The sequence below is a fragment of the Amblyomma americanum genome, chromosome 5, assembly GCF_052857255.1.
Source record: "Amblyomma americanum isolate KBUSLIRL-KWMA chromosome 5, ASM5285725v1, whole genome shotgun sequence".
Taxonomy (NCBI): Eukaryota; Metazoa; Arthropoda; class Arachnida; order Ixodida; family Ixodidae; genus Amblyomma; species Amblyomma americanum.
The window spans coordinates 150,379,351-150,406,260 of record NC_135501.1 but is presented as its reverse complement, the minus strand read 5'-3'; the positions used below and the strand labels follow the sequence as shown (position 1 = coordinate 150,406,260).

General features: G+C 48.8%; 1 pseudogene; it reads left to right on the top strand.

Moving 5' to 3' along the window:
* The first annotated feature begins 14,101 nt into the window (after positions 1–14,101).
* LOC144134259 (uncharacterized) lies at positions 14,102–21,383 on the top strand (annotated as a pseudogene).
* Positions 21,384–26,910: the final 5,527 nt, after the last annotated feature.

The window sequence follows — 26,910 nt, the reverse complement described above, 5'->3', positions numbered from 1 at the left end:
AAGGGACTTAGTTCCATGGTGCACCTCGGGCTTAAGCAAGATGTTTCTCTGATACATCTAGGCCTTTTGAGGTGCAGAGGAATGGGAAGCTGAGGAATGGACTGGGGACAAGGCAGCGGGGGTGGGTGCACTCTCTTGGCATTCCTGACCATGTGAAAATTCAGTCAGCCCACTTCAAAGTGGTTTTGCAACAGGTACTATTTGCAAGTGGAGCCACTTGAGCAAGTGGGACCACTTGACAAAAGTGGCCATTTGGCACTACTGGCCAGGTCCAAAAAAAATCATTGGAAATTCCAATTAGAACCAGTTGGATATTTCAGTTGGTTCCAGCTGCGTTTTGAAGTTAATCAAGTTTAAGGTGCAAAACAAAAACTGATATGTGAGGACTGCAGGGCAATGCTCAGCCTTGGTACCCACGTTTTCACAGAACTGTGTATGCCATCATGAAAATCGACACACACACACATACAAGCACACCTCACACACAAGAAACACATATACTATAGTTGAACATAGTAAAATTGGCTCGTTTGTACATCCACAGAACACACTACGGTTGCTCCAATATATATACTCCACTTATAACACTCTCATACTAGGAGCAGTGGCACTTGCCCATTGAGAGCAGTTATTAAAGTGAAAGCTTTACTGGCCACGAACTTTCGATTTCGCCGTGGCGGTGCTCCGAGGAGGCACATGACGTCACAAAGCGCGCCTCGCCGTGGATGTTTCTCTCGCCCGCTGCGCAGCGCCGCGCCTTCCCTCAAAATCCAACTTTCAATTTTCTCTTTCTTTCCCTCCCTCCTTTATACCTTCCTTTACGGAGCGGTTCGGGTGTCCACCGAGATATGTGAGGCGGTTACTGTGCCATTTCCTTTCCTCAAAAACCAAACAAAACAAGTGAGCCGGCGGCGTTCATACAGTTCATTGGCGTTGGCAACTTTGCACGGGCCGTTCATTTTCACGAAAGGAAACGCGCACAACCGGCTCAGTCGGTCAGTGGAGGCCTCAATCTCGCTTTCATGTACGTGGCCTTGGTGTCCAACTGCAAAAGCCTGTTTTGATTGCGTTCCGCACAGGGAGGACAGTGCGCCCTCCCTGCCACCCTGGGACGTGGCATGGTTGATCGCGAGAGATCGATCACCAAATGAACGCTGCGGCCTAGCCATTGCTGCAGTGCCGCATGTCAGCCACAACACTGTGAGCGCTAATGCATTCAGGCCACATCTTTCTCTCAACACTACCACGTGTTTCAAGCACGAATGAGGCGTCCGCATATACAGGGAGCCAGGTATGCGCCCTTCCTCTGCTCAAAGGAATCGCCGTCTAGAACATCGTCAACGCTAACGAACAGTGAACGCCGACATATTTCGCTTTGTATATCCTGCATTAGAGCTAATCCACATATCATTTTTTTCGTATCATTTCGACCGCAGTGACAAAGCATTTTTTAATTTTTTCACATCATTTCGACCGCAGTGACTAAGCAAACGATGAATGCAATTCAGTACGTTAAGATGCTGATAGTTCTTATAGTAAGAATCGTTTTAGTCTTGCCTTGTTTGCCGAATATGCAAATGTTCATATATCGATTGTGGCCTCTTGCAGTCTAGTGGCACCCCTTGAAAGCAAGTGGGACCGCTTGTAATACCACTCGCTTTGGAGTGGTACCACTTGTAAAACCACTTGATATCGTCACCTGGTTTAGGAGCTTTGCTACTTTGTGGGCTATGATATTTCAGAGATGATGCTTGGGCGAGAACCCTCTGTCCTTCGTACTCGTTAAGGTACTGTACTCTGAGACGCAGGTGGCGCAGGAAGAAATGGGGGTCAATGCCCACACTCACGCTACGACGTCTGTCAGGGTCCTGAAGTCCTCGGCCAGGGGGGTGGGAGACCGGTGGCATCCACGCTGCGAGCCATGGTAGGATGAGCACGAATCCGGCACTCAGGCGCGGCATCGGAGGTGCAACGGCTTGATCACAGAAGGAAGCACTGGGGCACACTGAGCACTGTCAGGACACGGCGAAACTCGAGGAACGAGGAGTGTTCACGGGCGCATGCCCGCGAGCGAGCGCGGACACAGGAGGAGGCGACCTTGGCAAAGCGTGCTTGCAATCCAGGGAGCGGCGCACGCGTCTGTGCGGACGGGAGGCTGGGAGGCGACTGACGCAGAGAGGGAAGACGGTTCAGCGGGCGCACGGAGCAACGCGACCGCTCTCATCATTTTCTTGTGGCTACGTGGGGGGACAATGTGCTCGATATCTGCCACCCATATCGCGGGGGCACAGCTTGGAGCGGGGATGGGGGAAAGGGGATGTGGGGAGGGGGAATTTCGAGAAGGAAGGTATCGCACCAATGAGTCAGTTGCGATCGCATGCAGACGCACATGGATGAGAGAGAAAGAGCAGTAAAGCCACTTTTGCTAAGGGGTGGCCGGGTGGCTCTCTTCGGGAGCGAGAGCAGCGTCGCATGAGCGCAGCTGGGCTAAGCCACTTTGTCAGGAGGGGGTGGAGGGATTGGAGCAGCTGGGCGGCCGCCGTGCGGGAAAGCCAACTCATTATGCAGAAGCCACCACTAATTTTGTTCTTTCAAAGAAATTTGCCGCTCTTCACCTTTCAAACAGGGCAGTGTTTTATGCCTACTAAAGGACGCAGCAAAAATATTCCACAAAACAATAAGCTTGTTAGCATGTTCTCTGTCATTTGCTTGTTGACAAATTTTCCTACCGGTACTATAATAGATCTTGTTTTTTTTTCTGGATTTCCTGCATCATCTGCATCTTCAGACTGCTAAATGATTCTATAGTCCCTGTGGTGTTCATTTCATAAATTCTTGTGTGTTAATAATAGTTTCGAACTATTTTGACACGTGAGGAATTTGTTATGGGCGTGTATAAAGTTAACCTACGTGCTGTTTGTTCAAAATTCAATGAATTTATTATTTTGAGGCTTGGGCAAGCTATTCAGGGCGAGAGATATTTGTTTTTAATCGAAAGTGCATGAAGTTTGAAAAGGTTATGCTCCCCAAGCCCAATTTTTAGTCTGGTTACAAAGTACTTTCGTGAAATTAAGCTGGTGCCGAAGCTGCAGCCTGAGCAAGTGGTCCAGACCTCGGCTCTCTGAAACACAGAATCCCACGAAGAGTGAACAATGTCCCTGAATTCAAAAGAAATAGCAAGCAGTGCAATTATCAGCAATTATAGTTAATGGTAGCGGTAGAAATTACTACGCCGCAAGCTTTCAGACAGAGCATGCCAAAAAAAAAAAGCTCCTACAGGCATTTCTCATATCACTCAAAGCCTTCAATGACAGTGGTTGTGGATCAAGTGACCAAAGTGGAAATCATACCCTGGACGCAGCGAAGGGTGCTAGGAATCTCTGGCTGTGGACAGGGCATTATTTGAAATTGAACATAGCGTTGTTTAAAACTAAATCCGCATCCAGTGAGGCTAGCCTAGCAGCGTTGATCAAGAAACTAGCGGGCATTAAGTGGGACGTCACAGGGCTTAGTGAGGTTAGAACAGAGGTTCTCAAACTGGGCTCCACGGGGACCCCCTGGGAACACAGGGGTTCCGCGGACTACTTTTGTGGCTTCCGCGAGCACGCACATTGGCCATACCTCTTTTCCCATGCACTTTTGACGGGCATGTGCGAAGGAGGCACAACACAGTACTCAATTCGTTGAAACTTATTTCGAAGTGTGGGCTTTTCTTGGCTCATTCCTCAGTTTCCTGCCACCCCCAGCGCAGACCTTGGGAGCAGGCCAAGATACATGCAAATAACGACCACACGTTAATGTTCTGACGAGAGCGCTGGCCACGGTGGATAGTCCGGTGAACTTGGCAGCGCGTTAAACACTGCTGAGCGCAGCTGCGTCAGGGCAGGTGCAAGGCCGCGCTTCATCAACGCGCACATTTTTTTATTATTCCCTTAGCTTGCGGTCACTGCGGGCCTCGGGTCAACGCTCCCCCCCCCCCCCCCTACCCGCGTGCCTCCCCCCCCCCCCCTCTACCCCCGCAAGCAATCGCAAAGGCGCAGGAGGTACTGGCTGCTTGACCGCTGTGACGGCCGAAGACACCTGGCTTGGTTAAGCGCACCAGGAAAGAGGCACTGGCTGCTTGACCGCTGTGACGGCCGAAGACACCTGGCTTTGTTAAGCGCACCAGGAAAGCATGCGAGGTGCACACAACGAGCACGTGGTGCCGCTTGGTCTTATATCGCGTTCACACTTGGACATTCGGCGGCGAGAGCGAGCGGAATCCGCTGACGCGGCAGAGATTCCGCCGAAATACCCAGCGGAAAGGCCGATCGGTCCAGGACCGAATTCTGCCGCCGGAAAAAAATCCGCCGAATCTCGTCAGCCAATAGGAAGGCGAGTACCCGCGGCGACAAACATGGCGGCGCCCTTCGATGCAGGACGCCTCGCTTCGGACTGGATTCGTCGCTGTTACTGCAGTTTTCAGCACGTTCACAGGCCATGCATAAAAGAGCCAGCGGTCTTTCGCTTTGTCTTATCTCGTCCATAAGAAAACGTTTGAGCGATAAATTTGCTTTAATTTTTATTTCTGGTGACGATTCTTCCCCTTTTATAGGCAGCATTCCCACGGCGGCAGAATGCAGACCACCTCGCATTCCGCGACGGGCCCCTTTTTTCTTTTTTTTTGGCATTCTCAATGGCATCGAAGCGTTGCGGTTCTCCGCCGTCTGACATTCCTGCGGCGAGCCAGTGGGTCAGTGGTCCCGCCAGTTAGCTAAAAAAAAACGCTTCATCCTTTGAGAGGCGACGCGCGGGTGCGGCAGGGAAAGGGAAAGCATCAAGCGCTAACGCCGAGAACTCCCCTCGGGGAGAGGGTTTTCGAGATGTTTCCTGTATATGTTTCTTTTTCTTTATAGCCAAGCCCCGGGCCTCGAAGTTGGGTCCAACCTTCAGGGGCTGTGGCTACCTCCATTGGTTATCGAGGCTTAGGGCGGGCCACGATATATGACCGCCCTAACTGCTTTTTTTGCAAAAAATTAAAAATTGCATGTAAAACCATTGGAGAGCCGTCTTGTCTAGTTGAGCTAGAGGCTCCGTGCAGTGGCACGTAATTGTACAGACCTAGACTCTAACCTCGGGTCGATGAGTAAGGTTTTGTCTAGTTTCTCTGTGTGAGATCTGTTCTTTTAAGTTGCAGTTTGACTGTGTGACTCAACTTGTAACGCAGTTTGCCAATGTACATCTTTTAAATATATTTTCTCTTTGTCTTTATCATCTGGCATCAGCACCGTCTGCTCCTTCAACACCATCGAATTCACGTTTGGAGAGTTCCTGTGCCACTCTGAAGAAACGCAAAGAATCATCTTGAATTTACTGCAGGTATGTATAAGACACCACCAGCAAGATGGTGTTGTAAGGGGCATGGCGCACAAGGCAACGCATGCTAAGTGCGCTCGTGCGCGGGGCGACTGAAAGTGTGGGCCGCACCACCAGGCTAGCAGAACCAAACCAAAAAAAAAAGCATGCATGCCTCATCGGACGTTTGTCTGGGCGTTTCGACAGCGTCAGCAGCTGAGCGCACTGGGGTGAGGTTTTGCCTCCGATGAGGACATTTTGAGGCGTTAGGCTAGTATTTGTGGAAATTAGAAAGAATGAAAAAAAAAACGCGGTGATCCCACAGCGCCAATAAAAGCCGGATGAGGCATCACGTCTTTGTGCAGCCTGGACTATAAAAAGCGCGAATGCGGGGAAGCGGTTGTGCGACTAATTTTCTGCTTTCTTGTCTTGGGGTTAGAGGTCTGAGCATGAGTGAGACGGGCACTCAATTAAAGCTGGTTTCTGAAAGCAAGAAAACAAATACTTAAAGAAGTGAACGAAACAGCAAAAAAACACAAAAGGCTCCTTTCGCAGCCAACACCGATCAAAGGCGAAAGGGGGTTCCTTGGCACTTCTTAAGGGCTATTTGGGTTACTTGAGGCAAAACATTTTGAGGAGTCGAACTTGTGAGGTTTAATTTCCCAAAGTGACTTAGGCTATAAGGGATGTCGTAGTAAAGGCCGCCAGAAATTTCTACCACCTGGGGTTCTTTAACATGCACTCACATCGCACAGAACACAGGCCTCTAAAATTTCGCCCCCCTTGAAATTGAAAAATGAAAGGTGTAACGTTAAGAGACCGGAAGCGGGCAGAGTGGGTGTGGGAACAAACGCGTGTTAATTACATCCTAGTCGAAATCAAGAGGAAGAAATGGGCTTGGGCAGGGCATGTACTGTGAAGGCAATTAAGATAACTGCTGGTCCTTAAGGGCAACGGAGTGGATTCCAAGAGAAGGCGCTTGTAGCAGGGGGCGGCAGAAGGTAGGTGGGCGGATTAGAGTAGGAAGTTTGCAGGCATAGGTTGGGCACAGCTGGCAAAGAACAGGTTTATATTGAGAGACATGGGAGAGGCATTTGATCTGCAGTGGGTGTAGTCAGGCTGATGATGATGATGAAATTCGACAGCTGCGGCCGGGATCGAACCCGCGTAATTCTGGTCGGCAGCCGAGCACCATATCCACTGAGCCACTGCGGCAGCTGAAATAAAGCTGAAATTGATTTTTACATATGGATGCCTAAATGAGCAGTAAGGAAGAGTGCTGCTTTCCTGACTTCTTATTGGCTTCACATATCTACTGCATGTTGAGTATTCAACAAGGTTGAGGACTGGGCGAGTTGGTAAGTAATCATTTTAAACCAGCCAGAAGACGCGACACAAAGGAAGAAGCAAACAAGACGAGGCTGGACTAACAACTGAAGTTTTATTGAAAGGAAGAAAACAACGAAGACTCGCACTGAGATGCGCGCGCACATAAGCCGTATCAGTGAAAGGGCACACAAAAAAATTTTTCAATGTCAGGGTCTTACTAACAAGTTATCTAAAAAGGCAAATTCCTTAGCGTGAAGGTTTACCGACCGCTTAGCCACACACGTGTCCTTAGCCTTAGCAATGTAGAAGGCTTCAACTATCTCGCGACAGATTTGTTTTTCATTTCTATAAACTACAGTAGTGTCGCTGAAGTCAGGCGTGCAAAGAGACAGATCATCGTCCGATTTGCATTCTCGAGATTGCACGTGCAACGCCAGATTAGAGTTCGCCTTCCCACCCAGAGAGTTAGAATGCTCCGTCAGGCGCACATTTAGACATCTGCCCGTCTGCCCGTAGTAGCATCGACCACAAGGCAGCGGAACGCGATACACCACATTCTTTCTGCAAGGGGTGAGCCGTGTCTTATGTGACACTGTGCATCGGGAACGATCACTTGATGTTTTATCAAGCCTCCTTTTTACGCTGGCGCACAAGCCTCCTATCTTGTTTTTAGCTGTGAAGACCCTACCTCCATGGTGTTTCACACCGACTCAAGAAACTTGCGGCGAAGTATGACGTTGGCGTTGTCTTCACAGCTAAAAACAAGATAGGAGGCTTGTGCGCCAGCGTAAAAAGGAGGCTTGATAAAACATCAAGTGATCGTTCCCGATGCACAGTGTCACATAAGACACGGCTCACCCCTTGCAGAAAGAATGTGGTGTATCGCGTTCCGCTGCCTTGTGGTCGATGCTACTACGGGCAGACGGGCAGATGTCTAAATGTGCGCCTGACGGAGCATTCTAATACCCCTGTCACACGGGCACTCTAAAGGCACTTTGAACTAATGCTCCTTTACGTTCCCAAAGGAGCACTACTTCAAGGGAGTTCGTCCGTGCTACACGGTCGCGGAACGACCTTCGCAAGACTCTAGTTAAAGCAATGCAATTTTAACTGCAATAATGACATAATTTTCCAAGTACAGAGCATAACATCACAGTGCTGGCCACACTGAGCCCAAATGGCTCGTATATCTGGAACGAGAGTATGGCGTGGTGAGACTGCCACAAAACAAATGATCTTATATTTTAAAACACCACTAATCTTATGAAGTGAATTTATAAAATGAAAATTTAACGTTTCTTTTCTCAATTTATTTATGCTGTTAACTCGCTGGGAGAGAGAGTATTCCCTTGAAGCCTCAAAGGACGAACTCGAGCTGCCTTGTTTCGAAGCTCCTTTGAGCTAGGTGTCCTTTGGCGCGTCCGTGTGGCAGCGCGCGTTCGTCCTTAGAGTAATGGAGCATTAGTTCAAAGTACCTTTACAGTGTCCGTGTGACAGGGGTATAACTCTCTGGGTGGGAAGGCGAACTCTAATCTGGCGTTGCACGTGCAATCTCGAGAATGCAAATCGGACGATGATCTGTCTCTTTGCACGCCTGAATTCAGCGACACTACTGTAGTTTATAGAAATGAAAAACAAATCTGTCGCGAGATAGTTGAAGCCTTCTACATTGCTAAGGCTAAGGACACGTGTGTGGCTAAGCCGTCGGTAAACCTTCACGCTAAGGAATTTGCCTTTTTAGATAACTTGTTAGTAAGACCCTGACATTGAAAAATTTTTTTGTGTGCCCTTTCACTGATACGGCTTATGTGCGCACGCATCTCAGTGCGAGTCTTCGTTGTTTTCTTCCTTTCAATAAAACTTCAGTTGTTAGTCCAGCCTCGTCTTGTTTGCTTCTTCCTTTGTGTCGCGTCTTCTGGCTGGTTTAAAATGATGTTGAGTATCCTCTGAAAGGGGCCCCGAAACACAATTTCAGTGGATTGTTTTGCGTGTTGGTTGCATAGAATGAGTTATAGTGATGCTATTTGCATCGGTAGTACCACGTATACTGCGGTTTTTAATATTTTAAATAGCTCGCAAAAACAAATTCGTGGCGCTGACGGTGTCACCACACAGTGGCGGTTTTAAGCAGCGGATATGACATCACTTAGTGGGAGCTTGGTGATTGGACAAAGAGTAAATGTACTTCAAATTGAGTTAATAACCACAAATATGTTTTATCAAGTTTTTTGTTTTATATTACATTAACAAAACCAACTTGTTTGCCCTTGATAAAAGCACTGTAAAGCAAGTAAAAGAATAATAGACCACCAGAGGCTCTGGCAACTTTTTTCCATTGAAGGACTTTGCGCCTCTCGGTAAACATCCTACGACCTAGCACTCAACACTTATGGCTACTCTCTATGTATCTGAGAGCGGCTTTGCGGAATCGATCCGATCGAACCATTGCACTCTATAAGCGTTAGTTTTGGTCCAAAGGAAGGATGCGTTCGTTTCACATTTAGCAGGCAGTGCGCATCGTCAGCTTGTGGAGGATCACCGGGTGGTGGCGCCAGATGGCGGCGCCACGTTCCCGTCAACAGCGCGCGCTCCTTGTTCGCGGAGACCAACCAGCGCGCTGGGAGCGACGTACGATGGCACGCGGTAAACAGTAGCAGTACACGCTATGCTAAATGTGTCTGATATCTTGCGCAGGCTGTCACACCGTCGCAGTATCTCGCGCTCGAGTTCGGATCCATAAGTAAGGGAACGTCACTGATCAGTGTTCCCTTCTGTGTCACCGACGTGACGATGAGACATCGCTGGGTCAGCTGGGAGTTCACATGGTTGTTGTAACCATTCAAACGGCGCTACCAGCCTTGGCATGAACGAGTTACTGAGAACAGGCAACCATGGAGTACAAACTTCCGCCACGTGCTAAGATAGGCTGTTTTGATTGGTCGCCCTCAGTGCCGTCATTGGGAGAGTGAAATGGGTATGGGAAGCTGTGCGAAAATAGGAGTTGAGGGCAGCATTTTGTTTGCTTGTACTTTGAAATTTCTTCATTGAATAAATCCCGTTCCCATGCATCGATTCTCGTAATTCATTTTGAGTCAGCGTCTGTGTGACATAAAGAATCCATCTTAAGTGTAACCGGCATCCGTTCAAGCAGTGTTTCGCAGCCCCTTTAAAACCTACTGAGAATGCTTAGAATCTTTATACAAAATACTAAAATCTATAATCAAAACACGCCCCGTCGCGGTGGCTCAGTGGTTAGGGTACTCGACTACTGGTCCGGAGTTTCCGGGTTCGAACCCGACCGTGGCGGCTGCGTTTTTTGGAGGAAAAACGCTAAGGCGCCCGTGTGCTGTGCGATGTCAGTGCACGTTAAAGATCCCCAGGTGGTCGAAATTATTCCGGAGCCCTCCACTACGGCACCTCTTCCTCCTTTCTTCTTTCACTCCCTCCTTTATCCCTTCCCTTACGGCGCGGTTCAGGTGTCCAACGATATATGAGACAGATACTGCGCCATTTCCTTTCCCCCAAAAAACCAATTATTATTATTATTATAATCAAAACACCAAAATATATACTTAAAATATTGAAGATATTTCGATCAGAGACCCGGGATTGGGCCCGCGTTTTTGGGGTCTGCAGCTACGAGCACCATAACCACTCAGCCACCCCGCAGCAGCTTGGCTGGATCTTTGTTTTCAATCTTATGCTTGATCGAGATATTATACAGTACAAAGTGTAGCCTGCGGGTTATTTCAACAAATAAGCAAACGCAATCATCGGCACACGGTGTTGTGAGGATGCCGAGGAACACCGGTGCTTAAAGGGACCTCGCCCCGTTCTGTAAAGTGTAGAGCACATGCACCGGTCTCCAAGAGTCCTCACCTCTCATGCATTTCCGACCACGATGTGTCTTAAAACGAATGGTGAAGCACAAATGCAGCAACTCCGTGCAATTGTGCACATTTATAATGAACAACACCATCTGCCGGGCTAGTTGGTTGCGATCCATATGAATCAGCAGCGCGAACACAAAAAAGGGAGAAGAAGGAGAAGATAGTACAGAGCGCTGTACTATCTTCTCCTTCTTCTTCCTTTTTTGTGTTCGCGCTGCTGATACATATAATGAACAGTGGGTTAGTACGAAAGAGGTCAACACGGCATTTAATATGCCATTGCAGCTATAGTGCTGCGTATCGAATAGAACAAGCGCCTGCGGACGAGGCGCTGGCACTAGAAGCCAGCTTGAGGACACGCCCTTTGCAGCGTGATATTCATAGCGAAAGTATACAAGGGTTTAAATAATTTTAGGCGTACAACATCAAGATGATGGCGTTATATAGGAAAAAATGCTCGAGCCACGCAATTGCAGCATTGGCCTGTGTCGCAGACGCTTCTGGCTCCCTCCTAAGTAGGTGTGAATTTCGCGGGAAGGATGCCCAGTGGAGCGGCGATAATGCAGATGTTAACGCTTCTTCCCTATTCCCCCTCGACTGGTCTTAGGACAGAAAAAAAATATATGCGTTCTATTTCAGAGTGGAAAATAAGGCATTTAGCATAGCGTGCACTGCTACCGCCACCAAGCACGGGCGGTCCGCGCTGGTTCATTTATCCGAACGCGGCAGGTACGCCCACTGGTGGCGGCGGTCATAGCAAAGCGTAATCCGCGATCCGCTACCACTCATCGCCAGTGCGCACGCGCTGATTGGTGCCGACGCGGCAGGCGGGCGTACTGTGTGTGTGTTGTGATGTGATGTGGATGGATGGATGGATGGATGGATGGATGGATGGATGGATGGATGGATGGATGGATGGATGGATGGATGGATGGATGGATGGATGGATGGATGGATGGAGTGGGCAGGCGGAGGGAGGCAAGGACTTTCCCTTTGAAACGGGGTGGTGGCAGTTTCCACCACTCGGTTTTTCTTTATTTTCACTGAACTGTGTTGTAAATTGACCCTAAAATTTGCCATTTTCTCTAAATACGTTTTCAGTCCTACACTTCTAACAAGTCACATCTCTGCTTCTGAGCCACCAATCTTCCAATCGCTTTTTGCAGCCGGCACATGGCGCCTCCCGGACGATTTGCGCATGCGCAGCACGTGGCGAACCACGGAGGCGGATAACGGTACCCCTCATCGCAGATCGTGCTATCCTTTACCTCTCTGATAAAGTATCTGAACGCCCCACGTCCGAAACGCGAGAAATTATGCGAAATCATTCTGCGTTGGAGCGCGTCGTCAGCACCACTAGATATCGCCCGAGCCGCGTGCACGCACCGATCACGAATTTCTTCGAATCCGGACGAAGCGTCGCACTGCAGCTGAAAAAGCTTGCCGCCAAAACCTGCGCACCTGCATGGATCTTAGCCTGAGCGGATGGGCGGATCGCGCCTCACCAACTTTCGCCGTCGGCCGCGCTGACTTTTAATTTTCAGAAATGGTATTTTACAACTCTAATGACTCGTTTATAATAAACTGAACATCTTCCACCAAAAACTTTTATTTTAACCCAACGTTTCGAAGCCGATTCGGCTCCTTCAACAGGGCTGACTGAGGGCGGTAGCTAGCGTCTTCAAAAGTATGGAGGGAAGGAGTGGGTCAAAGGGACGAAACCTGTGATGCGAAAGGCGTGGGGGATAGGGGGGAAGGCGGAGGTGGTTAAGACTGTTAGTCAGGTTACAGTGCTCTAGAAGGTTGTAGTGGCAAGAGCGAAGCGGGTTTCGGCGGGAGGAGCTGAAGCAAAAAAAGCGGTCGGCCGCTCGGGGCGCTGCCATCGAATACTGGAGGAGAAAAGCGAGCCGTCTGCTTCGTCGCGTCGCTGTATTGAGCGGGTTTGAGCGTTGCCGTTGGAAAAAAGTGGCGATTTCGGCTGCTTGGAGTAGTTGGGATAAGAACAGCAGATAAGAATATTTCTTGGGGGACGCAAAAATGTGCAAAGACAACAAAACTCGGAGAGCGCCCCTCAGACATGTGGCCCCGCTCCATTAAAAGTCACCTGCGAACACGCACGCTGAACGAGACACCCTGAGGAAACATTGCTGACCAAAGGCACAGAGAGTGAAAAAGCGTATGGGACAGAGAAAGTGCAGTGCATAGTAAGCTCGGCGGCCAACGACTGCAAAAGTTGACACAAAAGTGAGGGGTAGCAGAGGGGCGAAGGGGAAGAAGATGGGTGGAATGAAGCGGGGGAGGGGTTGCGAAATCACATAGGAACAGCGAGAAAGCGGCGGCAGAACAAGAAAGAAAGGGTGTGAAGAAGAGGAAAAAGAATGAACCGAGAAGTGGAAAAGGGACAAGAGAATGAGGCGTGAAGAGCAATGCAGCAGGAAGATATCCCGTACTTCAGTGCTTTTGCCCCTCGAATTTTTTTATCAGCTTTCAAATTGTGGTGAGTTCGTCTTGTTTGTGCAATCTTTTTTTTTCTAGCCTTCCCTGTTCCTCCTGCTTCGCTACTTGGAAATAAATGCTCAGTTGAAAGCCAGCACTCGTCAGTGTGTCTGTGTTGTGTCTCTCCCGTGCTGTCTTCTCATCGCTGGAACAAGGCGTGTTTTGCATCGCGTGTTCTGTGGAATAGTGGGCTTCTCGTTCGTTATTCGGCCACGCTAGTGCTTTGTAGTAAACTCAGGCACATTTTCAACCAAAAACTAATTTTAAAACCCAACGTTGCGGAGCCAGCTGGGCTCCTTCTTCCGGGGTGAATGGGGGCAGTAGTTAGCGTCTCTAAGTATGCATGGATGGGAGCAGCAGGAGGCCGAAAAAAGAAAAGCGGTGATGCGAAAGAAGCGGGCAGGGTGGGGGTTATGGCTGCGATTCACATTACGGTGTGTAGAACATATGGGACGTTGTCGGATTGACGCGGTCAATGGCTGTCAATGGCGACTTGTCTGCTTTGAGCTGCAGAGCGAATTAAGCTCCCTGCGCATATACTGCGGGCATGTTTCCTTTTGTGCGCTCGATGTCGCAGGAATGTGCAAGGATTCTGGGAATAGCCGTTTTCGAGATTTTTTTTTTTTGGTTCAGAAGACGGCACGCACGTACGAGGTTTCGTCGAAGTTGATTCTGTGGTTTGAGTCTTCGGAATGTCCGGGTACACAGGACTGCGCTCTCTTGCGAAGTTGCGGACGTCGTTTTTATGTTGCCGAATTCTTTCTTTCAGGTTTTTTTTTTCGACGGTGTAGCTTACGTCGCAGTCGCCGCAAGGCTCTTTCCCTCGTGACCGGTCTAAGGTGGCTAGATTGACCGGTCTTTGGGAACATGTAGGCAAAGCGCAACAGTGTTTGTGGGCTTGTGCGCAACCTGGCGACCTCTTTTCTCAGGATTCGGGCGGTGGTTTCGCTGGCATCTCGGACATAAGGCAGAGTGACGTACTTTGGTGGTACCGTTGGTTGCTGTTCGTGCACGTGCTTCGGTTGTAGTGCTTCGGTTTTGCGTTTTCTGCGATGGAAAAAAGGAAAAAAGCAGATACCCACTGTTTTGCACCGGGTTGCAAAACTGGATATCCCGGGTATCGAGTGGAAAACGGACGGAAGCTTTCTGTATTTGCAGCACCCAAAGATGCGGAACGTCGAAAGGTTTGGGAGCGAAATTTGAAGCGCGACGACAAGCCTCTTGCTGAAACGTCTGCGATCTGCGAGAGACACTTCGAAGAGCATTTCATCCTTCGGGATTACATACATGTGATTAACGGCAAATATAAATCCGGCTTCCTCGAGGCAAGCCTGCCCTAGCTCCAGATGCGGTGCCAACACTGCTACCAGGTCTGCCTAAGTACCTCTCGAAGCCTTCTTCTAAACCGAGGGCAGAAATAAAGCGCCGTGAGGTCGCTGCAGCAGGACCCAGAAAGAAATCTCGGCTGTCTCGTTGTGATGAGCACGAAAACGAAAACTCGGACAGGAGCTCCAACTCGATCGGTGACTTCAAACACGATGAGCAAGTCGTGCAATCAGGCGATCTTCATTTCATCGCTGAGAATGTAACAGTACCGAAGTTGTGGACGAGGCTGAACACACCGGATCTTGATACTATGCTATATGCAACACACGCCACCAAGACACCGTTTACTGTATTCCATGAAAAAGTGGCTCGGATGGGGCAAGTGGAATTGTGGCCAAATGCTATTTCAATGGAAAAGAAAAGGAATGCAGACGAATTACCTACCTTCATGAGGCAGGAGATATTCTAAAAGAAGCTGACTGTGCACGGATTTGCGCAGGTGCTATGAGTGCAGAGACGTATCACGAAGTGAATGAGATGCTGACCTTCAAGATGAAAAACACGCTGAATTTTCTCAACAGCAAAGTCTTTAGAAAGTTCTGCCTTGGTGCAGTCAGAGCTGATGGTAAGTGCTTCTAGTATCATAAAACGCACGTTTCAGTTGTTTTTTTTTGAGCAGATCGAAGACGTGCTATATCGGCGTATTATTTAATGAATTTCATTCCATTTTTTTAAATTTCCCGCCCTTCACCACTGGCTGAAGCGAGGATAATAATAATAATAATAATAATAATTGGTTTCTGGGGAAAGGAAATGGCGCAGTATCTGTCTCATATATCGTTGGACACCTGAACCGGGCCGTAAGGGAAGGGATAGAGGAGGGAGTGAAAGAAGGAAGGAAGAGGTGCCGTAGTGGAGGCAGGAGATATTCTAAAAGAAGCTGACTGTGCACGGATTTGCGCAGGTGCTATGAGTGCAGAGACGTATCACGAAGTGAATGAGATGCTGACCTTCAAGATGAAAAACACGCTGAATCTTCTCAACAGCAAAGTCTTTAGAAAGTTCTGCCTTGGTGCAGTCACAGCTGATGGTAAGTGCTTCTGCATCCGCATTTCGTTATTGGCTCAATAACGCCGCTTCAAGCAATGGTGGGGGGCGGCAAATTCAAAACTGGAATGAAATCTGGAAAGACTCGTTATATATACCGGCCCTGTTTTCATATTTAGTACATGGATCAGCAACCAACTTTGTGTATTTCGCTTTTGTTTTGCAGGCGGGATCTGTGTTAGCTGCAGATACCTAAGAAAGGCACTTGTCACCAGAAAGTCAAAGTTGAATACCAAGACCGTGAAAAGGAATTTGTCCCAGCGACTGAGAATTACCAGTCAGAAAACAAAACGGCTCAGTCTACGTTTGAGGAACCATGCAAGTAAGATAACTGCAATGAAAGAAGAAAACCCCAAAACAATAGAAGCGACATTCCAGCGTAGAATTGAATCGCTGACCACAAAGCAGCAAGAAGCAGCTTTGCACATGTTTAAAGCATCGAAAAGAAAAAGCAGGAGAGGGATGATCTACTCAAATGCGTGGATCCTTGAATGCATTATTATGCGAATAAAAGGTCCGCGGCTCTATGAGCACATGCGCAGGCAAAACATCCTCACTTTGCCAATCAGGGTGACATTGCAGAGGTACCTCAAGTCATACAGGACAGGATTTGGCTTTAACGAAAATGTCCTGAACATTCTGAAGCAAGAGACTTCCACCATGGATATCTGCAAGAGACATGGTGGACTCATTGTGGAGGAAATGAAATTATCAGAAAATATTTGCGTCTCCTCTTCAGGACATATTAAAGGCTTTGTGGACATGTCAAAATTTACTCCCAGAAGTGAAATGCACAATGTGGCTGACCACGGGATGATTATAATGTTTGTGCCATTTGCTGGCAAGTGGACACAGATACTTGCACGTTTTGCTACTCGGGGAAACATGAAAGGAGATCTTTTGACAAAAGTCATGCTGTAAGCAGTAATACTGGCAGAAAATGCTGGCCTGTTTGTTGACTTCATTACCACTGATGGAGCAACTTGGAATCGCAAGATGTGGACAGTAATGGGCATTCAGGCAACTGCGTCGAGCACAAAATGCAAAGCACAGCATCCCGTTGATGGAAAGCGGGTTCTTCATTTCGTCTCTGACTTTCCGCATCTGGTTAAATGCGTAAGAAATGGACTTCTGCACTCAGGCTTCAATACACCAGCCGGACATATAAGTGCTCAAGCATATTCAAGCATTCCACTAATAAAATATTTATTGCTTAGAGAAAATTTGATACTTTCGTTGTCGGTGAAAGAACGCGCGTGCTATTTAACTGTTTAAAATGCTGCACGTTGTCTGTTGCAATGCCACATCGGATTCTTGCTCGCTTTGTTTATCTCAATACAGTATAGCGAGCAGAATTTTTTTGTTATTTTATTTGTTTCAGGTGTCTATCTATCCAGTTCGAGAAGCCTTAAAACTAGATGGCTCCAACGTGACGCTCCAGGCCATGCCAGACATCACTGCACGCCACACACAGCCGAACAACTTCGAAAAAAATGAGAGTAACATATGCGTTTCAGCTCTTTGGTGACAGCGTTCTTAATGGCCTCCAGCTGTACAGGAGCGAGATTGAGCACCACTGTGGAAGCATTCAGCCTGTCCTGACTTTTTTTGGGTAAGAAAAAAGTACGACTGCGGGTACTATTCTCCCTAAGTATGTTCCGCGTCATTTTCTAATATTATGTTTTGGCTCTTCCAGAATGATGAGGGACCTCATTGAAATTATGACGTCTCGATATCCCGCTGAAGCTCTGCGTCCGGATTCCCCTTCTAAGGACAAGTTGCTCTCATTTTTGGCTTACATTTGCGAGTGGGAAGTTCACGCCCGCGAGCGTGGTGGTTTCTTGCCCAACTCTACAGCAGTTGGACTTAGGGTCACTATCGGCAGCACACTGTCCCTGATGGACTAACTGGCACGTAGCGTTGGGTATAAATTCATTATGACGTCAAGACTCAGCCAGGATCCAGTGGAGAACTTGTTTGGCATCGCCAGGCAGTCAGGTTGCAACACGCACCCAACCCCAGAGCAGTTTTTAATAACTGTGTCGTGCCTAAGCTTTTATAACCTTGCCAAGTCAGTTTCTCATGGCAACGCAGAGCCAGGTGTTTTGGATTCTTTACTTAGTGCTGATGCTGTTCCAGCGGCAAAAAACACCAAGCAATCACGCATTGATAAATTGATTGCTGATGGTGATCTGTGCAGTGCTGAGCTTGCTGTAAAAGAACTGAAAGATCCAGCTTCCGACCACATGGCATGTGTATCCGCAAGGAGTGATTTATTTTTTATATTGCTGGATATGTAGCACGAAAGTTCTTGGCTAAATCACCATGTGATGCATGCAGAAAGCTCCTACTTGCTCACGAAACTGACAAACTAAACCTTCGCGCATCACATTTTACACGCCTAAAGGACAAAGGAGGCCTTTTATATCCGTCCGGTTTTATTTTTATGTTTCTGGAAAAGCTGGAGAATCTTTTCGCCAGCTGTTTCAGCGTGCATGAGCTTCACCACGAAAGTGTGATGGATATTATCGCACTTTTTCGTTGCAAGCACAAAGAGAATATTGGCTGCCCTGATCCCTCTTAGTTACTGAGTGCTGAGATGATGGCATTTTATGTGACAACAAGGTTGCACTTTTTTGTGAAGTCGTTGAACCGTGCCAGGGTGCAGAAGCGCGAAGCCGCGAAATATCTTAAACTTAGTCGCACCACGTAAGTCGCACTTTCCACATTTTTATTTCGTTTCCTATATATTTTTCATATGAATGTCATTATTTTCAAAGTGTGTTTACTTCTAGGTTGTCACAGTATGTAACTATTTAACATGTAGAGGACTGTATATATAATACATCTGTTCGTGCTTTTGTAATACGATTTCTCATGCGTGCATTTTTATTGTATTTAAGATTCGATTATTTAATGTTGCTGTAAATATACATGTCTTTGTAATCTTTTATTGCGGAAAGGTATTCTGTTTTCATGATTTCTTTTCTCGTGCTTGTTTAAGTTTTGTAGTGAGCATATTGCTTTCACGTCTGAATATATGTAGGCATTCCTTTGCGTTTGGAGTGCAGTTCTGATGCACAGAAAGCAGCAACTGCATAGATTTGCAAAATCGTCGTGTCTGATCGAGGAGCGTCTTAGTTGTACATTTTCACTAAATTCATTTTCGTCTTTCTCAACTAGCTGCAATCAACTTGTTCAGTGCTGTGATGTCATGCAACTACATTATATCCGGCTATTAATTGTTCTTGTTCCGCCACTGTAAAAAACCAGGCTCAGTACGCCTGTGAATTTTTATTGCACAGAAACAAAAGGAAGAATATGGACAAATTAATATTGCGATGTGTTGTTATCATAACGAGTGCCGTGAGGTGAAACCGTCGAGGTCATCTCCGGACCCATAGCAATTACTATCCCATTTCGTCGGGAACACATTCAGCCTGACCTTCCTGAAAATAAGAAAAATGAAACCTTGGAAGAACAGAGGTAAGCAGTTGGCATTTTTTGCCGAAATTAAACACGCTTGCAACTCCCTGATTTCCTTCTAAAAGCCTGTCATTTCTTTTGTGCCTTTACATCAGTAGCCAAGCGGTGATGCATAAAAAAAGGGGATACTTACGCGATAATGCCACAACAAACAGCGCGACTCTCCGATCGGCCCCCCTTAGCCACGCACCGCGCGCTCGCTTCTGCTCCAGGAGTCAACGCCAGCGCCACACCGCCGCGGCAACCGCTTCTAAAGCCTCACGGGAAGCGCGCCGCTTTTGCCACTACACCTTCTAGAACACTGTACTTGTTACTCAAACCTCGAAGTATGAGTGAGAGTTCTAGAATGATAACGCAGCGGTGGTGCTGCGTTTGGTCCGAAGCGGCCGTGCAGTGCGCCGCCATGTTTGTTTACGAACGTTTTAACAACTTAAGACGTTTTTTTTTTGAAGTCGGGCAGTACATTTCGCTGTCCATGCGACTCTCTACTTTCAAAGTCCACCTGGATTTTAACCCCATATGAAAGGCTAGGAGCCTCATTCCGAGATCTCTCCGTCTGCTGCGACCTGTTGACACGGCCTTTGGCCACAGCGTGGTATCAAGAGCGGAACGGCAACTGCTTCAAGCCAGGATCCTAGATTGCAAAGCCTCCATCAGGCTCCTGCAGAACGAAGTCTTCTTTGCTCGTCGCCGCCTCGAGCAGCAGTGTCCTGACGACCTCGCCAGCATCCAGTTACATGCTAACTACAAGGTGAGCCTCTAGTCCCGCCAACGAGAGTTGTCCCATAAAAAGATGGTATGGTTTGATTTATGGGGGTTTAACGTCCCAAAGCGACTCAGGCTATGAGAGACGCCGTAGTGAAGGGCTCCGGAAATTTCGACCACCTGGGGTTCTTTAACGTGCACTGACATCGCACAGTAAACGGGCCTCTAGAATTTCGCCTCCATCGAAATTCGGCCGTCGCGGCCGGGATCGAACCCACGTATTTCGGGCCAGCAGGCGAGCGCCATAACCACTCAGCCACCGCGGCGGCAGTTGTCCCATAAAAAGAAGTTATCAAGGCTGCTGCCTCGCGAAAAAGTGTGTGCGCCAGGCCCGTCCACTTCGATAGTCCACAACCTGTCTTCATACAGGCCTACTCGAGCAGAACTCGCCGTACTTGAACTCGTTGAAATTTAACACGACACCTGCGCCGGACGCAAAAAAAATGGTCTGTGCTGTCGAACGCGCTATAGGCCAAGTAGATAACCGCCGAGAGGAGGCCCGAACTCGTGCAGTCAGCATCCTTGCCAAGCTTCCGCGACATTCTCCGACTCACCTTCTTTCCGAGGAGCGTACGTGATGCTATCAATTAAGAGTCTGCGTAAAAACACGGACATTATTATACTTCCCGCTGACAAAGGCAACGCTACCTTCATCTTAACGACTAAGTTGAGAAAATGACTGACCTTCTGCAGGACGACAGTACGTACTTGTCGCTGAAGTGGGACCCTACGCTCAAGGTAGAAACAGATTCTTTTGACTGACGTCTTCCGACTTATTGCACCGGACCACACGCACTTTATTTCAAGGACCTCTGCCACAATGGAGCAGCTCCCGCCAGGGCCGGATTAAGAAAAATGGGGGGCTGGGCTAATGCGCATGCAGGCCCCCTTTCCCTATACTGCCCCCCCCCCCCCTGTCGCCTGCTATGCTACTGTAAATATGCCATGTGCAATGAAGACGACAGTGCGCCATCATCGACGACGATGAAGACGTTCGGCCGGCCTCGGCGACCGGCTGCCGCGCGCGTTGGAGAGCTCGAGTTCGCTCTGGAAGTCTGTTCTGGGGCCGCTACTGCCGGGCCAGTTTGTGCAACGGTTACGCCGCCAGCCCTTTCACCTCTACAATAAACCGCTCTTGAATATATATATATATATATATATATATATATATATATATATATATATATATATATATATATATATATTGAACAGCTAGACCTGCTCATGCCCTTCGACGATGAAACTCTTTGTGGTGGTACCTCCGTCGCCGCCCTCACACCACCTAGTGCTGTCTCCGACCCGCTCTCCCCGGAAATGTTTCACTGTTCAGTGGCTAGCGACCTCGACCCAGCTCACCGCGAGAAGCTCCTTACCCTGCTTCACAAGTTCCACTCTTCCTTCGATCACCAGACAACTTCTTTGGGCCGCGCGACCACCGTCGTTCACCGCATTGATACAGGCCCTCACACCCCTCTCCACCAGCGCCCCTACCGTGTGTCGCCTCCAGAGCGCCGCGTCATCGCTGAACAGGCTGACGACATGCTGCACCGCGGCGTTATCCAGTCCTCTTCTGGTCCGTGGTCGTCGCCCGTCGTGCTCGTCAAAAAGAAGGATGGTTCGATTCGGTTTTGTGTTGATTATGTCGCCTAAACAAAATTACGCGCAAATACGTTTACCCACTACCCCGTACCGATGACGCCCTCGACTGTTTACAAGGAGCCGAGTTCTCTTCCCTTATTCTCCGTTCCGGCTATTGGCAAGTCCCCATGGCTGAATCTGACCACCCGAAAACAGCTTTTGTCACCTCTGACGGCCTCTATGAATTTAACGTGATGCCATTCGGCCTTACAGAACGCTCCCGCAAAGTTTGAGCGCATGATGGACAACATCTTGCGTGGCCTCAAATGGCACATTTGCCTATGCTATTTAGACGATGTTGTCGTTTTTTCGCCTGATTTTCCGACACATCTCGAGCGCTTGCACAAGATTCTGCGCTGTCTCACCGACGCTGGCCTCCAACTCAACCTCAAGAAATGTCGATTTGGTGCTTGCCAACTGACCATACTCGGCCATGTCGTCTCCAAAGATGGCATCCTCCCCGATCCGAAGAAGCTTCGTGCTGTCACAAACTTTCCCAAACCGACTTCTGTTAAGGAGCTCCGAAGCTTCGTGGGCCTATGCTGATATTTTCGCCGCTTTGTGCGCAACTTCGCCTCTATCATCGCCCCGCTTACGAAGCTCCTGAATGGGCCCGACGATCTGTCTGCTTGGAAGTCACCCTGCGACGCCGCTTTCGCTATCCTCCGTCGTCTTCTGACTTCACCACCGATCCTGCGCCATCACGACCCCAGTGCGCCAACCGAGCTGCACACCGACGCCAGGGGCGTAGGCCTCAGAACCGTCCTTGCACAGCGTAAGGCCGGCTTTTCTGAATACGTTGTTGCTTACGCCAGTTGTACGCTCACGAAAGCCGAATCTAATTACGCCGTTACGGGAAAGGAGTGCCTCTCCATAGTCTGCAGCACTCACAATGTTTCTTCCTTACCTTTATGGCCGCCCCATCGACATCTTTACTGACCACCATGCACTCTTCTGGTATACTGAGGAGGTCGACGAGGCTTTGGAAACGATTGTTGGACGCAAGAAAGAAAAAGAAGAGCTTCGGTTGGCTCAAGAAAGACGGGTGTCGTTCGAGCAGAAAGAAAAAGAAGAGCTTCGGTTGGCTCAAGAGAGACGGGAGGTCCGTGAGGCAGAGGAAAAAGCGAGAGAACGTCTTCGAAAAATGAAGGAGCTCGAAATCGCGTCGAACGGAGGGAATATGGCGCGTCTTAGCCCTGTAGCTTTCGTACAGAAGCAAGGGAGGCAGATATTGCAGGATCTCGTCTCACCATACCGCGCGGGAGGCGATATTGCACTCCTTTTCGTAAATTTCGAACGTGCATGCGGGAAGGTGCACATCGACAAGAGCGCTTGGTCGGAAAAGTTACTTCCTCTCCTTCCGTGCGAGGCGGCCGAAGTGGTGGCTCGCCTCTCACGGGAAGAGTGTGATGACTACGAGAAGGTAAAGAGCGCACTGCTTAGGAAGTACCGGCTTTCTGCTGAAGCCTTTAGGTAGCGATTCAGGCAGGCAAAGAAAGGCGGAGAGTCGCATACTGACTTCGCGTACCGGCTTAAAGTCAGCTTAAACGAGTGGCTTAAGACCGCTGAGGTGCACGGAAGTCATGACAAGGTACTGGAGTGCATCGCACTAGAGCAGTACTATAGCGCGATTCCAGAAGATCTCGGGATATGGCCGCATGATAGGCTAACAGATGTACACCTAGACAAAGCGGCACAGCTCGCAGACGAGTATTACGTTCGCCGAAACCTCCAAAGCAAGGCAGGGTACGATAACAGGTTAGGAAAGGGAGCAACCTATTTATAGAGAATCCCCGACCGAAGGGTGCCACCAGCACGCCGGGATCACCGAGCAGAGGATGCGGGGTCAAAAGGGGGAGGTAGCGAAAAAAAAGATTGAGTCACCCAAATCTGCCGATTCGCCGAAACAGCAGGCACCTGGAGCTCGTGCGTTTGAAGCGCGAATGCCCATTGTCTGCTATAATTGCAACAAGGAGGGTCACATCTCATTGAACTTCAAACAGCAAAAGATGGTGTTCGCGTGCATGCGAGAGTCGGAGGAAAGCAAGGCGGAAATTTGGGCGTGTTGGTAAGTGTTCATTTTCGCTCTCAGCGCAACACGAACGTAGTCCCGTTCGTGTTGCGCTGAGAGCGAAAAAAAAAGTCGGAGGAAAGCCTTAAATTTCTGGAGCTATACATGCGGAACGTGGTGATAAATGGCAATAAATTCAGAGCACTGCGGGATTCAGCGGCTACCATGGATGTTGCTCACCCGACCTGTGTTTCCTCCATGGACTACACCGGCGAATGCGCCTGGATTAAGCAGGTCGCCGAAGAAGAGAGTGCATGCTTGCCTATAGCGAAGGTGACTCTAGAGGGGACTTTTGGCAGGCTAGACACAGAAGCGGCAGTTAGCGCAAACTTGCCGACACACTTGCCCTACCTGTTTTCGAAGAAATCCGAGCAGCTGCTGAAAGAGAAAGGTCTCTCTTTCACCTCTGGCTTGGCTTGCATGGGGCTAACACGTTTTCGAGCGCTAGAGCTCGTAAAGAAACTCGAGTGCGCTCCGATAAATGAGCAGGTACCGAACCATTCTCCCGGCCAGCCGGGGATTCTTGCAGGAAAACTAATCAATCTGAACCGCATGAGCATGACCATGAATGTGTTCCCGAACCAGCGGTAGCTCATGAAATTCAAGGAACTGCCAATTCCGTAGAGAATGGGGCAACAGGAACCAACGCGAAGGATTCAACATTAACACCTGCTTTGACTTGTTGGGAGAAGTTGACTAAGGTTGATAGGAAAGCACTCATTGCAGAGCAGAAAAGCGACCCATCGTTAAGAGCTCCAAGCAATAATGTGAGAGAGGGAGTCGCCAGAAAGAACATCAGCTTTCATGAAAAATCAGTCCTTCAGTACGGGAAATACTGCGACTCAAAGGGACGCACATATGAGCAACTCCTGGTGCCTGAGAAGTGCCGGCGGCAGCTTCTAGAGGTCGCACACAGAAATGCATGGGCGGGCCACCTGGGCATAAAGAAAACAAAAGCTAGGTTAGCCCTCGAATATTACTGGCCTCGCTGCTGGAAAGATGTGCAACAGTTTGTTAGGTCTTGCGACACCTGCCAGCGGGTCGGAAAGTCGACGGATAAATGGAAAGCGCCCATGATACTAGTTCCCATCATTACAGAGCCCCTTCGGCGTCTTGTAATAGATACTGTCGGCCCACTGCCAGCGTCAATCTCTGGTTGTCGCTACATTCTGACCTCACTGCGTGGAAACCAAATTTCCCGAGGCCATTCCCTTGAAGGAGCTAAGTTCCGCATGTGTTGTTGACGCCTTTTTGTCAATTTTCTCTCGCGTGGGGTTCCCTGCAGAGATACAAAGCGATAACGGGAGCGTGTTCACAAGCTGCTTGACAACAACGTTCTTTGAACGGTGTGGGATTAAATAAGCCGCAGTTCCATTCACCACCCTCAGTCAAATCCAGTCGAGCGTATGCACTCAGTGCTAAAGTGGATACTTAGGTCTCTGTGTTTTGAGCATAAGGGAGATTGGGAAGGCTGCATTCCAGCAGCACTCTGCAACGAGAGAGAGAGAGGGTTTATTAATAGGAAAGGCAGAGAGGTTGGCCTGAAAAATAAATATCTGGCCTGCTACTCTGCTCTGGGGGACGGGAAGAGGAGATAAAAGAAGGTCACGATGGGGGACGATGATGATGGGAGGAGGCAGATGAAAAACTACTTAAAAAAACAAGGCACACTTTCTGACATCACAAACGCGAGACAAGGTCCGTGTCGCTCAAAAAGCGTAAGAGCGCTCGCGTTGCCTTTACAGTTCTAAAACTATCTGGCCAAGCGCCGAGGATCAAATCCTCAGAGAGGAGCAATGTGTCCATAGGCTTCAGAGCAGATGCGAGTCACCAATTATTATTGTAGAGATCCCAGGCAAAGATCCGAGACCTTGCGTGGACTACCGGAGACTGAACTCAATCACAGTGGACCGGACCTACCCCATTCCGAACATCGAGAAGAGGGTTGAAACAGTCGCTAAATCAGAATATATATCCACACTGGTATTAGTTCGTGGTTACTGGCAGGTGCCACTCACTGAGCGTGCCAGCAGGTACGCAGCATTCGTGTCCCCCCCCCCCCCCCGGACACATTCCGCACTGTAATGTGGAGCTTCGGCTTGAAAAATGCTCCGTACTGTTTTTCAAAGTGAATGGACCAAGTGCTGCGGGGACTTGCAGATTTCGCTCTCCCCTACCTTGACGACGTGGCCGTTTTCTCAAAAAACTGGGAGGAGCACATTGAACTCCTGCGTATTTTGTTGAGCCGACTGCTTGATGCTTGTTTAACGGTAAAATGCCACCTGGGGTGCGCCGAAGTGAACTATCTTGGGCACGTGGTTGGACGAGGCCAAACCACACCCGACAAAAGCAAGTGCCCTCAGAACCCACTCATCCCGCCAGACCAAAACTCAGGGCCAAAACTGCACTTAGCAAAAAAAAAACTTCAACTAAAACTTGGAGATAAAATGCTTTGCCTAAATGAACACATGGTGTCTCCCGACGAGGAGTTTAGACAGGGCACCTGTCCAAGGCGTGTGCTCAGGTTTTTTCTTGGCCTAGCAGGCTATTATCAGCATTATGTAAAGGGCTACTCTGATTTAGCCAGCCCCCTGACCGACGCGCTGAGAAAAGGTGAGCCTACAAATCTTCCTTGGGACCAAAAGAAAGAGAAGGCATTTCAGAGTCTGAAAACGGCCCTAAGCGAGCGCCCAATACTGGCAGCGCCAGATTTCTCGAAACCCTTTATCATACATTGTGATGCCAGCGGCCGCGGGTGTTGCGCTATTCTTTTTCAGAAAAACGATGGCAGGCACGCACGGCCCGTCCTTTACTTGAGCCGCAAGCTCAGCACGCGGGAAGAGGCGTATAGCACGTCTGAAAAACAATGCGCATGCCTCGTTTGGGCTATAGACAAACTGACATGGTACGTCTCCGGGTCCCGTTTCACAGTAGAAACGGACCATTGCCTTTTGACTTGGCTGCACAATATGTCGCCCAAAAATGGTCGTCTACTGAGGTGGAGCCTGGCAGTCCAGCCCCACAGCTTCGAGGTTCGCCACAAGAAAGGCAAGCTCCACACAAATGCCGACGGCCTAAGTGAGCCTTTTAGCTGGTAAAGATTTTACCAAAAGGGGATGTCCACCAAAATTTTAGTTTTGGAGATTTATTTCATATTCTCTTCCTAATGAAGAGCGTATATCTCCCACTTTCTTTGCAGTAATTTTGTTCATCATCAGGTAACATACCTAGGAGTACGTTTTCCTTATTTCGGCCAAAGTAAGAGCGAGTGGTGTAACGTGCCTTGACTCTGAGGTATTGGGGCGGGCAAAATTGAACGTCACGTCGGTCAAATCCAGTCACCTATTCCCGTACCGCGTGCCCTCCAAGCACCAACCTGATTTCATTTAGCGATTTTTTTCCCCTTCCAAGTGCGCCTCGAGCGGGAGCACACGCCTTGGACAGGTGCCCTGTCTAAACTGCTCGCCG